Raw genomic sequence first — 12388 nt, forward strand, 5'->3', positions numbered from 1 at the left:
TGGTGCGATGACATTTCTTTAAAACACAGCGAAGATCAAAAAAAGGGAGAGAGAGAAATAAAATGTGTTGCAAACACAATGTTTTAATTAGTTTATTCTGCGCGTTGCTTTTATCTGACGTATACATTGCGGGTCCCCTTTAATTAAGCAGCCCCTCTCGAGCGGCGGCGGCGGGCAGGAAGGGAGGCGAGGCGCTGTGCCCCTTCGTTCCCTTTAGGAAACACGCAAAGCTGGCCGACCCCCAGAGCCGAGCTCGCAGGCCCCAGTGCCCTTTGGGCCGCGAGCAGCAGGCTGGGGCTTTGGGGGGCTTCGGGAAGCGGCAGGACCCGAGCGCCCCGCGGAGGCTGAGCGCTGGGAGGAGAAGAAGGAAAGGAAGGGGAGGAGGTTTTTTCCCTCCAGGGGGACGAAGGGAACGCAGGCCGTCCTGGGAGCTTGGGCTCCGCGCCAACCTCCAGTCCCCTCCCCTCCGGGCCCCCCCCCCCCCACTGCGCCCCCGCTGCAGCCGACGTCCCTTCCTCCCCCGGCCCTCTCGGGCCCCCAGTTCGCTGGTTCGGGGAGCGACGCGCACCCGATGAGCCCTAGGGTCTCTGCCCACTCCCCGGCTTTTTGGGCTCCGACTTCCGGCCACTTCGCCCTCCCTGGGTCCCGAAGTAAGGGGGGGTGGGGTGGAGGTCCTCCGATGCCCGACCGGCAGGGAGGGGAGACCTCGCCCCGCATCTGCTCTCTGAAAGCGCGGGCGTCCAGGCGCTGTCGTAAGCGGCGCCTCCAGAAAGGCGAGGGAGAAGCTAATGGTAGGACGTTGTTGTGAGCCTAAGCAAGGCCTCGTCTTACACACACACACACTCCACGCCTTACTTTGGGGGAGGGCTCTGCAGACAGCCCGCGCGCAGACAGCCCCCCACGCAGCACTCGCCCACCAATATTTGCTGCTCCGGCGGCGGTGGGATCATCCCGCTGGTGAGATCAGAAAACTCAAAACACAAACCTGTGGAGTCTGGGGAGGGAGGGAGGGAGATAAGAGATGCAGATCTGGCCCAAAGACAAACCCCAGAACACAACCCTGGAAATTGGTGGGCTAGCGGTTACCGACTCCCCTCCCCTTCCACATTTGTTCCTTCTATCGACACTGGAAATGGAAGTCAAGGCTTTCTTCCTGGGAACCGGGATGGGGGTGACGCCAGCCACCACGGGGCTGGGAGGCCTCCTCTCTGCCTTTTTCTCCAAGGCAAATTTCCTTGTGGCATCTTCCCACTCGAGACCGTGAGACCGAAGTCAGGGTGCGCTGCGGGATACCTCTGTGGCCTGTCTGACCACGCAAAGAGGGTCTGCGGTGTACCTCTCTTTAGAGAAAGGGGAGGACCCACTACTTCTCCCACCAAATAGTTTTTAAGTTCTGGAGTTTAAAAATCAGGGTTTGTCTGAAATTTGCGGTCCTCAGTATCAAGTCCTCCTTTTGAAATCGTGTACACTCTCTCGAGGTAACAGCACACATAAGCATATGATAGGTTTGGATGGAACTTGTAAAACAACTGCAAAGATCCTTTTGATAATAATCAAAATGATCCATTGAATATGGGGTTTCTATGAATAGGAAAGTTCGATATTACAGAGCATGGGCACAGTATGCGTCCTTCACTGTATTATCCTCTAAAGGTTCTTTCTCTTTCATCAAATTGTTACGGACCCACATTCTAAAATCCAATCAACAAAGAGTAAGTGACGTGTACGATGACAAAGGAGGGCCAACCCAGCTTCCAGAGCAGTAGCCTTCCAACTTTTTTGACTTTATGCTCAAAATAACGATTTGAACCTACCAAGCTGTAGGATGACCGCATAACTCGAAAAATGAGGCTCACTTATGGAAGTGAACGACAAAGCACTCTCCTATAGCTAGTCCTGTGTGTGTGTGTGTGTGTGTGTGTGTGTGTGTATTTTGGGGGAATTGTGGAATTGAGAAATTAAGAATAATAATAAGCCTCACATGGTTACGAAGTGATCTTTAAAATTGTTTTAAAGGGGCCACAATGGAAGCAACACTAATGGAACCCTCAGCCTTGAAGGCAAAAAATCGCAGAAGAGGACAGCAGTAGAATGTAAGGGAAGAACCGCTGCCCAAATTGGGAAAACAATGGACTCAAGCTGATTTCTTTTTTTCCTCGCAAAAAGATAAACTCTGCTATAAAAGTTCCACCTGGGTGTTCATTTCAGCAAATAAAGAAGTTCTGATAGTTACCCTCCAAACTTTCCAGTGGTCAAATATAGTATTCATGAAGTACTTGTTCTGGAACGTCAGATCCTGGCACAGGTTTTCAGGGTGTTAGACCGTTTTTGCGGCTCCTGAGTCCTGACGCCATTTCCTCTTGTATCCCCCACGATCCCTAAGGCAGTGTCTTGCATGTGGCAGGCAAACTGTAAGTATTTTTTTTAAGTTTATTTATTTATTTTGGGAGAGAGAGAGAGAGAGCACAAGCAGGGGAGGGGCAGAGGAGAGAGGGAGAGAATCCCAAGCAGGCTCCGCACCGTCCGCATGGAGCCCGACACGGGGCTCGATCCCGTGAAACCGTGAGATCATGACCTGAGCCGAAATCAAGACTGAGCTGCCCAGGCGCCCCTAAATATTTTCTGAATGGAGTGGAAATGTAGTGATCCTGTGAAAACAAAAGGTTTTTTGAAGGATAGAAAAGGCTAAGTTTCAAATCATTCTGCAACTTGAGCTGCGACCACCTGTCCTCATCTCTCTCTGCCTTCTGCAACGCGGGGCAGATGTCCCTGGGACCTGAGACACACACTGCGCGTTCCCTGGACATGTCTGTTCTTCGTAATTACCTAGACCCTGAGAGGCATACGGTTCCCCCTCATCAGTCCTAGGGAGTCTACCTAGATTGAGGGGCAGACGGGGACAGCAAAGGAAGTCACCCCCTATCCCCTTCTCGTATCTTTCGCCAGGAGGTCAGGACCGGGCTGAGCAGAGTGGACAGAAGTGGTTATTAGAACAGCCCTTTTCTTCAAGCGACTCCATTCTCACTGTCTTCCCGGGGCAATTTGGTTCTAGGAACGGCGAAAGCATAGCTCTTTAGTTGAGCTAACATCAATGGGACCGTTCTCAGGAGCAAACCACGTCTTGACCAGACGCCCTTGATTTCTTTCACCTCAGGCCAGGGCACGGCAAGGGTTCATTGCTAGAAAGTAGAGAGAGTGGGGCTGGAGCTGAAAGGCGAGATTTGGGGAGCATGTGGCGGGCAGAGGGAACAGAAATAGCAGAAATATCGGTCTGGAGTGGAGGCCTCCAGTTTACCCACCGAGCGCACCAAGTTCGCGTTATCTCAGACCTGGGTGGTGACGCCAGGGCCGAGGATGTAAGCCTGGGACGGTTGCAGGGTGGGAGCACAGAGGCTCCGGACGCCGACCCACTCGTGCCAGGTTCCCTGACTCGAATCGCCTGGGGAGCTGGCGATTCCAATGCTTCTGGAGCAGAAGGCAGGCTCCCTCTCCCCAATCTGAGGAGGCGTGAGGGTTGAAAAAGAAAACGAGAGATTGCAATTTAACTCTCTAATTCAGAACAACAAAAACAGCAGATCAGACGAGAGTTCGAGCTTTTTAGGGTGTGCGTTAGGGAAATGGGTCGTCCTCCACTCACAGGGGGTGTACTAGAAACTGGGGACGACAGGAAGTCTGTACCCACCTCTCCGTGGTGACTGGCTGCATACGAACCACCCTGAAGGCTAGTTTGCTTCAGTAGGCAATGGAAGCTTCCTTGGCTTCAGGAAGCTGCTAGTTCAGGAAGAAGGTGGGAAAGATGAGAGATAAACTTAGTGAGTTTTTCCTAAAGTGAGAAAGGGCTATTTAGGGCATGGGGGTAGAAGCGTCTTCTGGAGTGTTCTTGAGGCCCTTAGAAGTAGTGTGGAGGCATTAAAGGTGTTCTAGGCCCCCCTTCATTCAGTAAGTAGGTAGATGAGAAGAGCGTCTTTCTAGAAATTTGTGACAGGTGGGGAGGCAGGAGAAGAGGAAAAGGGAGGTCTGCCGGTAAAATGCGTTTCACAAGGCCATTGGTCCTGAGGAAAACTTGACCTTTAGCCCCAGACAGCTGCAAGGGGGGTTTCTGCCCAGCTCCTGTTGACTGCTGCCTCTGCCTTGAGGGTTGAGGTCGGGAGAAGGACAGGGCTAGGCAGAGGGGACCCCCCCCCCCCACCACTCCCCAGGGTGTTGTTGCTCAAATCAGGCTTTTCAATACTTGAAGGCCTGCCTTGTTACATTGAGAGAAAGGGGCGAGGGGCTAAGGCGCAGAGGCCTTTGGGGGGCCAGGTTGGAGTGGAACTCCGACTCTGGGCAAGGGGGGAAGGGAAGGGGACTGGGGGCCAGTGGGCACACAGGCTGAGAAAATTAGGTAAGGACGCCTAGGGCAGTCCTGTGAGGTACTTCCAGGCCTGCGGTGCCCGGGGTTTCAAGGTCCCCAGTGCGGGGGTGGCAGTGCCTTGGGCCTCTGTGACAATGGCCGCTGAGGGAAGCACACAGGGCAGGGGCCTCCCTTTAGGAGGCAAGGGCCCTCCTGAGGCGCCACGGGAGACAACGCAGGCGCCCTGGGAGAGAAGCCCACGGGTGCCTGAGGGAAATGCACAGGGTTTCCCTCCAGGGGTTGAGGGCCTGCTCTGAGCGGAGGGGAGGGGGCTGTGGGGGGGGGGGGTGCGGCCCAGGAAGATGCTAATCCCTGAATTCTGTTGTCCCCTCCCAACCTTCCAAGAGCTGAGGGTTTCTCAAGACAGGGCCAGGAGGGGGCTCGCTTTACATTTTCCGGCCACCATCATCTCACCAAGATGGCTCCTGCCTGGCCCCCTTGAAGAGACGCGGCACCTGGCACCCTCAGTGAGCCGGAACGGGACTGTCGCCCAGAGCCCTTCTTCCTTTCTTGGGCTGGCCTTCCTTTCTTGGCCTTCCTGGGGTCACCCGACTCCCAAGCCGATTTTCCACAAATGGCACCTGAAAGACCCCAGGTGCGGGGAGTGTCTCTTTCTCCACTGCCCTACGCATGTGACACCTGGTCAGGCCACATCTCCCTGAGGAGACAATCTAGCCCTTCTAGGCCCATCTAAGCCAGACTCCTGAATTGTGGAGTTACCAGATAAGATACAAGACGTCCAGTTAAATTTCAATGTCAGATAAATAGCAAATAATCTTTTAGTATAAATACCTTCCATGCGGTATTTGGGACATACTTTTACTTAAAAAAAAAAAAACAAAAACCCAAAACACCGTTGTTTATTTGCAATTCAGATTTACCTGAGCATTCCAGATTTATGTGCTAAACCTGGTAACGCTACTCGAGTAGCTGTTTATGGAGGGCTAGTTTGCTCTGTTTGCCGGCCCGTGTCCGGTTCAAAGGGTGATGTGTAATCTACCAAAGTTGAGTCTGAGGGCACAGGCCGAGAGCAGGGGGGACATGTAACCTTTAAAGGTAACATTTGGGGGTGCCTGGGTGGCTCATTCAGTTCAGCGGCCGACTCCGGATTTCAGCTCATTTCATGATCTCGCGGTACGTGAGTTCGAGCCCCCACCCCCCGCATCGGGCTCTGCGCTGGCACTGCGGCACCTGCTTGGCATTCTTTCTCTCTCCCACTCTCCCTCTCTGCCCCTCCCCTGCTTTCGTGCTCTCTCTCTCTCTCAAAATAAATACATAAGCATCAAAAAAAATAAAGGTAACGTTTGGTACCCTGGGTCTGGTAGGGTAAGAGTTCAGGAGGAAAGAGGAGGGAGAGGGAGAGACCTATTTAAGAGGACAAGCTAAGGGGATGCCCGGCTGGCTCAGCTGGTAGAGTGTGCAACTCATGATCTCAGGGTCACGGGTTTGAGCCCCACGTGGGGCACAGAGCTTACTTTAAAAAAAAAAAAATGAGAGGACAAGCTATGGCAGCAGCTGGCCAACTGGGTCGTTGGGAGCCCCTGGCATCTTTATATTAACCTACCTTTATAGTTTAAAGGAAGGGCTTTCAGAGAGGGAACTGTACTGGCCGATAAGCCCTTTTCCTCGGGAGAAAGGGACGCGGTGTTTTGGAGAGAGGGATGGGAGAGGGGTGGATTCCAAGCCCTTACTGAGGAGAGACAGTTGAATTGGCAGAGAGGTGACCTCTCTGTTCCTCAAAGCCCCTCGGGCCTGGGGACTTGGGGTCACTTCCCTTGGGCTTCCTGAAGGCAGGCTGCTCATTGGCCTTCGCCTGGACTCACATGCTTTACTTGGTTTGGGGGCTGCGGTTGCCCCTCAGGGCTCAGTCACGCAGAAAGGGTCAATAAAGTATGTATCTCAAGCCAAAGGAGAAAGACAATAAAACCACCCTCGGGGTCAGAGGTCACCTCGTCACTGATTGAGATATTCACAACTCTTTTTTCCTCTCTCCTCTCTTCTTGTCCCCTCTAGCTCCGGAGGGCTGGTCCTCCCTTGACTCTTTACTTTTCGCCTTTCTCCAAAGCCAAAGTTTATCACCGGAAATCAATGAGATGTGAGGCTGGAAAAAAAAAAATCATGTCATGTAAAATGAAGCTTGAAAAGTAGGAGAGTGATAGTGGATGAAACCCCTCAGTTAAGAATACCTAGCCTCGGAGCGCCTGGCTGGCTCAGTTGGTGGAGCACGTGACTCTTGATCTTGGGTTGTGAGTTCAAGCCCCGCGTTGGGTATGGGGATTACTTAAAAATAAAATCTAAAACAAACAAACACACAAACAAACAAATAAACAAAAACCCAGAACACTTAGCCTCTTACAGAGGCTGTGGCCCAACAATTCCAGGGTCAGCAAGCTTTTTCTGTAAAGGCTCAGATAGAAAATATTTTAGGCTCTGCGGGTCACATGCAGTCCCGGTAGCCATAATCTCCCTCACCTTTTCTTCTCCTTTTCCTTTTTCTACTTCTAACCCCTTAAAAATTAAAGCGCACACACACACACACACACACACACATTCTTTGCTCCTGGGGCCATACAAATACAACACAGGCTGTCTGCTTGCAGGCTGTCTGGCTTGCAGGCCTCCAAATCACATTCAGGCGAGGAGTCAAATTTACCCCTACTCTGTCTTGTTGGGGGGGGGGGGGGGATGAGGCGGAGAAGGACTGTAGCCTCTGCCCCCAGGGAGGAGGGAAGGGGGACCAAGAACGGTGGACGGGGGCCTGGACTAGGGCAATGGAGCTTGGTGACCCGTGGACCATGGGGGCCCGAGACCTACGCACCAAGGCTGAGATTCACTGCCGGAGACCACGATGTGGCTCAGAGGTACCCCTCCTGTCACTTCGGGCGCAGGATCCTGTCTCAAAGCAGAGACGTGAAGCAAATACCTCAGGACGGTCCAGGCCTTCTCTCCACTTCTTTTGGAGCTGAGATCATTTGCATTTCAGGACGAATGGAGCATTTAGCACCTAGAAGGAACTTGGGGTCCTGGGTAAATGTGTGCTCCAGAATGTCGGGCAAACCTCACACCCCTATCCCTTCTCCTTCGCCTGTCTCTTCAGGTCTCTGGGGAAGCACCTGTAAACACAAATCAAGGGCACCATTGTCTCTCTGCCTCCGCCTGGGTGTCCCTCTTGCCTTGCCTGGGCACTCCCCCACCCCTACAAGGGGTTCTGATCCTGAAGGAAAGGGGAAGTCTTCTTCCAATGTGACTTGTCCCTCTGGCGCTCAGAGCCACAGCCAGTGTGTCCTAGAGCTCAGAGGCACCCCCACAGCAGTAAAGATATTCGCTGGCAACAGGACCCGGTGGGCCACAACCACCGCTGTCTAGGAGCCTTGCTCCCGGACTTGGCCCTGAGCACTGCCATGGCCTATGGCTTCACTCCATTTCCTGTATTTCTGGGGCTCTCCTCCTCATCCTAAGCTGGATTCTGATAGCTCTAGTTCAATTCCCTGCCTTCCTTCTCCAAGTTCATTCCTATTTACTCTACTTTAGCCTGTGTCTCTGAAGTTCATATCTCTATCTCTATATGCATATATATATAATATATATATGTATATATATATATATATATATATATATTATATATATATATATTCTGCACAGCCCTGATTGACAAGTACAATGAAAATGTCTCATTCCCGTCCGGTTTGCATTTCATTACATTGGTCAGCGATGCCTTGGACTGGAGGACAAAGGCAAAACAGATTTTTTAAAGGTGTTGATGAACCATATCTATTTGCTCATTCGCTATTGTATTTTAATTGCATTTAGGGCTTATACAATATTTGTCAAATGATGGGAGTGTGGTGAAAACTCTAATGCAGCCAATAAAACCTGGAGCCCAAATGAGCGGTGGGCGAGTGTGTCTGCAGGTCCCGGGGCTCCAGAGATCGATAGTTCAGCTCGGCCCCTGAAGCCAATTAAAAGCTTTATCTTAGCATAAAAATAAAGAGGAGTTAAAAACGCATTCCTTTCCCAGCTTTCTCCCCCTTCATTTTTTTTATGGCGTTTCGCAGTTTTTCTTTCAAAAAGGTCTGGGATTCCGAGGAGAGGGTGGGGATTTATGTAAAGAAAGTGTCGTTTGCCAGGGTGAAAAAATGCGAATGATGGTGAGTTTCAAGGACAAGTTTCAACGAGAAACACTTTGTGCTCCGGTAGGAAGAGGCAGGGGCACCAAATTCAGCCTCTTGGAATAATTCCCTTCCTGGATTCAAAGATTCATTTATTGAAATAAATCAGGAAGCATTGGCAGAACGGAAATCCGCTTGCTGGGTTTAAAGGGTCTTTAAAATGTTGCGAGTGTTAGATTGCAAGTCTTTTCTAAATACAAAACAGAAGAAAAGACCGCAGTGTTTCCCTTGGACTTAAAGAAAATCGCTAGGTCTCCGACTTAGGATAATTTCATGTCCGCTACAGAAAATGTGTTTAGAAAGAAATCCTGCCCGATAGCACAACATGCTGTACATGTTTCGTGTTTTTAGGAGGCTGGAGTGAAGGAAAAAGTGATACAGTGCTGCAGGTCTGGACGTTCGGTTTGCCTCCTGCTTCTCTAAGATGGACCCTAAAATTCAGGCTCAAAAGCTTTGCTTGTTTGGCAGTGGCCAGTTTCACTGATTTTATTTATTGCTTCTGATTGGGGCAGGGGAATAAATCTTTTTCCTATTTACTGTTTGAACTCAGTGTGAGGGAACAGATCCCATTAGATTTCCTATCCATACAGACATGTGGATATTTAGACCAGACCACATACAACTGGGGGACGCATAAAAGAGATTTATTGGTTAATTTACGCTGCCTAATACACATGTAAACCCCAGTAAGCCAAAGCTGCCGAAGGAGCCCCGGTTATCGCGTAAAATAAGAACCACGACCCCTGGGTTCGAGTTGCCCTGCCCTGCCCAGGCCAGTGATCCCTTTCTCCACCTGAGAAACGAGGAAACGAGAACTCTCTTCTGCCTTGCCCCAGCTTGAGTGCGGGAAAAACTTTTCTGGTCTGTTCCGGCCACCACTCTACTTTCAGACGCAGGCTCCCCGAAGCCGTCTGTCCCCCGAAGTCCTTCCCTGGGTCTCCTCCGGAAAGCAAGCTGAGGGGTGGGGGCTGCAGGTCAGCAGGAAAACGTCGCCTTATTATTGTTATTATTACCATGATTGCCTAAGAGCAGTGGTCTGCTTTGGGGGAGGGGGTTTTGTTTCCATACGCGGAAAACTTGCTGTATCTGGAGATCTGTCGCCTTCTCTCGGTCCCGAGGGTGAGGGTTTCCCCCTCCCCCAAAGGAAACCTCCACCCAAAGCAGCCAAAACAGAATTCGAAGCGATCTGCCTCGGGCCTGCTGTCCGCAAAGCCCCCAGCGTCGTCCTCTGGGGGGCATCGGGGGGCCCTGCGCCTCGCTGAGCAAGGACACCCCCTCAGAGTCGCACACTCGGGCTGGGCCGCGCTGCCCCAGGAAGGGCTCCACCGCCCGGGGTTTTGGCCTGGCTGAACCGCCTCAGGTCGGCCCCTTAACAAGCATCCCCCCCCCTCCCCACTTCTCGGTTGATGATCTAATTGAATTATGCCTTTTTGTTCCAGGGACTACAGAGCACGTGCTGGAGGCAATTAATTATCGGAATGTGGCCATATCAAAACGGACACCGGGCACCGGGTAGGTCAGCAGCCGCAACATCCCCCCTGCCCTGCGCTCAGGACCCCTCCCCCAGAAGGAGCCGACCCGGCTCCCTCGGCGGCCTTCCTCCCTCGGCCCCTCGCCCCGCTGCCCGCCCCGACTCCCAAACGCGCCGGGCCCCAGGTTCTCAGGGGGTACCTGGCCGGTCTCTCCGCAAACCCTCGCCCCAGCGCCGGCCGTGCTGGGGCCCGACAGCCACCCCCCACCCCAAACCCCGAGCCTAGAGAACCGCTCTCCTCTGCACTGGCGACGGGAGGAAATCCAAACTTTTTCTACGCCACTCCGCGCCCAGGGTCCGTGGGGGTCGGTGGGAGGTGAAGAGAGGTAGAGGGAAGGAAGGATATCAAGGGCAAAGGGAAAAGAAAGGGGAAAAGAAAGGAGAGCAATCCTCCCTTTCTGTAAACCTGACTCCGGGGAATTCATTTGCATGATTTAGGCATATTTGTTCTCTGAGCCCCCTCCCCCCTGCAAAGAAACCTTCTGCTGAGCGACACTGAACCCATTCTTGGAGAGCCTATTTTCAGTAGATGTAATAATTTAAGTCAGTGGTGGACTCACCTCCCAACCTGGGGAGAGAGCTGTGGATGGAGAGGGAGATTGGGGTGAGTTTTGGGGGGAGGGGGTGTCTACGCTAAGTGTGCTACGGGCAGGGCTACCCCCCCCCCCCCAGCAAAATGGCAAAGAAAGAAGGTGAAGTCTTGGCCAGGCCTGGCAGATTGGGGGGCAGGAAGTAAAGGGCTGCCGTTATAAAGCGCTGCTTGAGGCTGTCTCTCCCAGCGCCTCTGAACTTGATCAGATGTTCTGTTTCCTACAGAGAGATGGCGGCCAGGCTGTGAGGCTGCCTCAAGGCTCAGACTTTGGGGGCTCGGCCCGTTGGAGATGTGACAATCCCAGCCGTGTTTCTGTGGGCCTTTTCTTTCCACTCCCACTCGCCTGCATTCTTTGCAAACGCACTGCCGGACAAAAAAAAAAATAAAATGAGTGGATTTATAGCCCTGTCTGAACCTGGCCATTAAGTCCAGAGAGACCTTGCACCAGGCGGGGTGGGGGTGAAGTGGGAGGGGGTGTGATTGCGCGCACAACAACTCTGGGAAGCAAATCCTTAAGGGGTAAGGATTCCCGAGGTCACTTGGTGCTTCTCCGGGTAGGAGGGGACGAGAGCAAAGCCTTGGCTGTTCAGAGGGAAGAAAATTCCACCTCACCGTCCCCATTCCCGCCCCCCGCTTTTGCATTTGAAAATGTTGAGAATTTGAAGCCGATTACCCTTTGGGTTGGAAACCATGCTGATCCTGTGTGTGTGTGTAGTGAGTTTGCTAGGCTATGCAGCGTGTTGAATGCGTCGTGTGCGTGTTTCGTGTGCACAGGCTAAGTATATTCTGTGCGTGTGTAGTACTTTGTGCTTGTGTATGTGTCTTCTGGGCTGTGTGCGTGTATTTGGTCTGTTGTGTGTTTGCCAAAGCGTGCGCCTACGTCTACTGTTTTGTGTGTAGCTTGTTGTTACTGGGTTGTGTGTGTTTACTGTTGTGTGTTTGCTGTGCTGCGTGCGTGTTCCCGGCTACGTGCTTGCGTTTTATATATTTGCTATGTTGTAGCTGGTGTGTCACATATGGGGAGGGGGGGCAGGGGCAGCGGCGACTGTAGCCACCACTCACAAACCGAAGAGTCAACGCTTGGCTCAGACGGAAGTAAGGGAGATCGGCTCTAACTGTAATCGTTTCCCGTCGTTTGGGCCTCGGACGGCCAGCGGCAGCTCGGGGCCCGGACGGCGAGCTGGCCGGGCTGGGTCGGTGCTCTCGGGGCCATCGGGGCCCACAGTGGCGTGTGGGGAGGACGCGGCTAATGGGCCGCGAACGTGGAACTGCTACGCCCGCCGCGGGATCGGCGCCCTGCGGGCGCCAAGAGGGCACTTTCTCAGGGTGGTGAGGCGGCGGGGGGCCAGCGCCGCGCCGACGGTGGGAACGATCCCTGCGGGGCCAGGAGTGCATTTGGCCAAAGCGGGTAACGCGCGTGAGGGGTGCTGGTCCGCTTCGGGCCGGAGGCGAGCCAGGGAGAGGCCCAGCTCCGCCCCGCCGGCCGCCGACCGAGCCCGGCTCCGCTTCCCCACAGCCGCGCAAGCCCCGCGGAGCCCACTCGCGGGCGCCGGGCCGCCGCCGCCGCCTCACCTGCCAGGCGCCGGGCCACGGCCCAATCAGCGGCGGTCGCTCGGCCGCGGCTGCCATGTTCCCCGCTCCGCGCTGCCAATCAGCGCGGCGGCGGCCAATGGGCTTCAGGGCCGGGGGTCAGGTGACCGCGG

At 53.5% G+C, this 12388-nt stretch overlaps 1 long non-coding RNA gene across 1 annotated transcript; it reads left to right on the top strand.

Moving 5' to 3' along the window:
- The first annotated feature begins 9740 nt into the window (after window positions 1–9740).
- LOC109250438 (uncharacterized) lies at window positions 9741–11051 on the top strand. Its single transcript, XR_002073026.2, has 3 exons — window positions 9741–9922; window positions 10002–10074; window positions 10910–11051. It is a non-coding gene; the product is annotated as an uncharacterized LOC109250438 (long non-coding RNA).
- The last annotated feature ends 1337 nt before the right edge of the window (window positions 11052–12388 follow it).

This window comes from Panthera pardus, unplaced genomic scaffold (assembly GCF_024362965.1).
Source record: "Panthera pardus isolate Hobbes unplaced genomic scaffold, ASM2436296v1 HiC_scaffold_27, whole genome shotgun sequence".
NCBI lineage: Eukaryota > Metazoa > Chordata > Mammalia > Carnivora > Felidae > Panthera > Panthera pardus.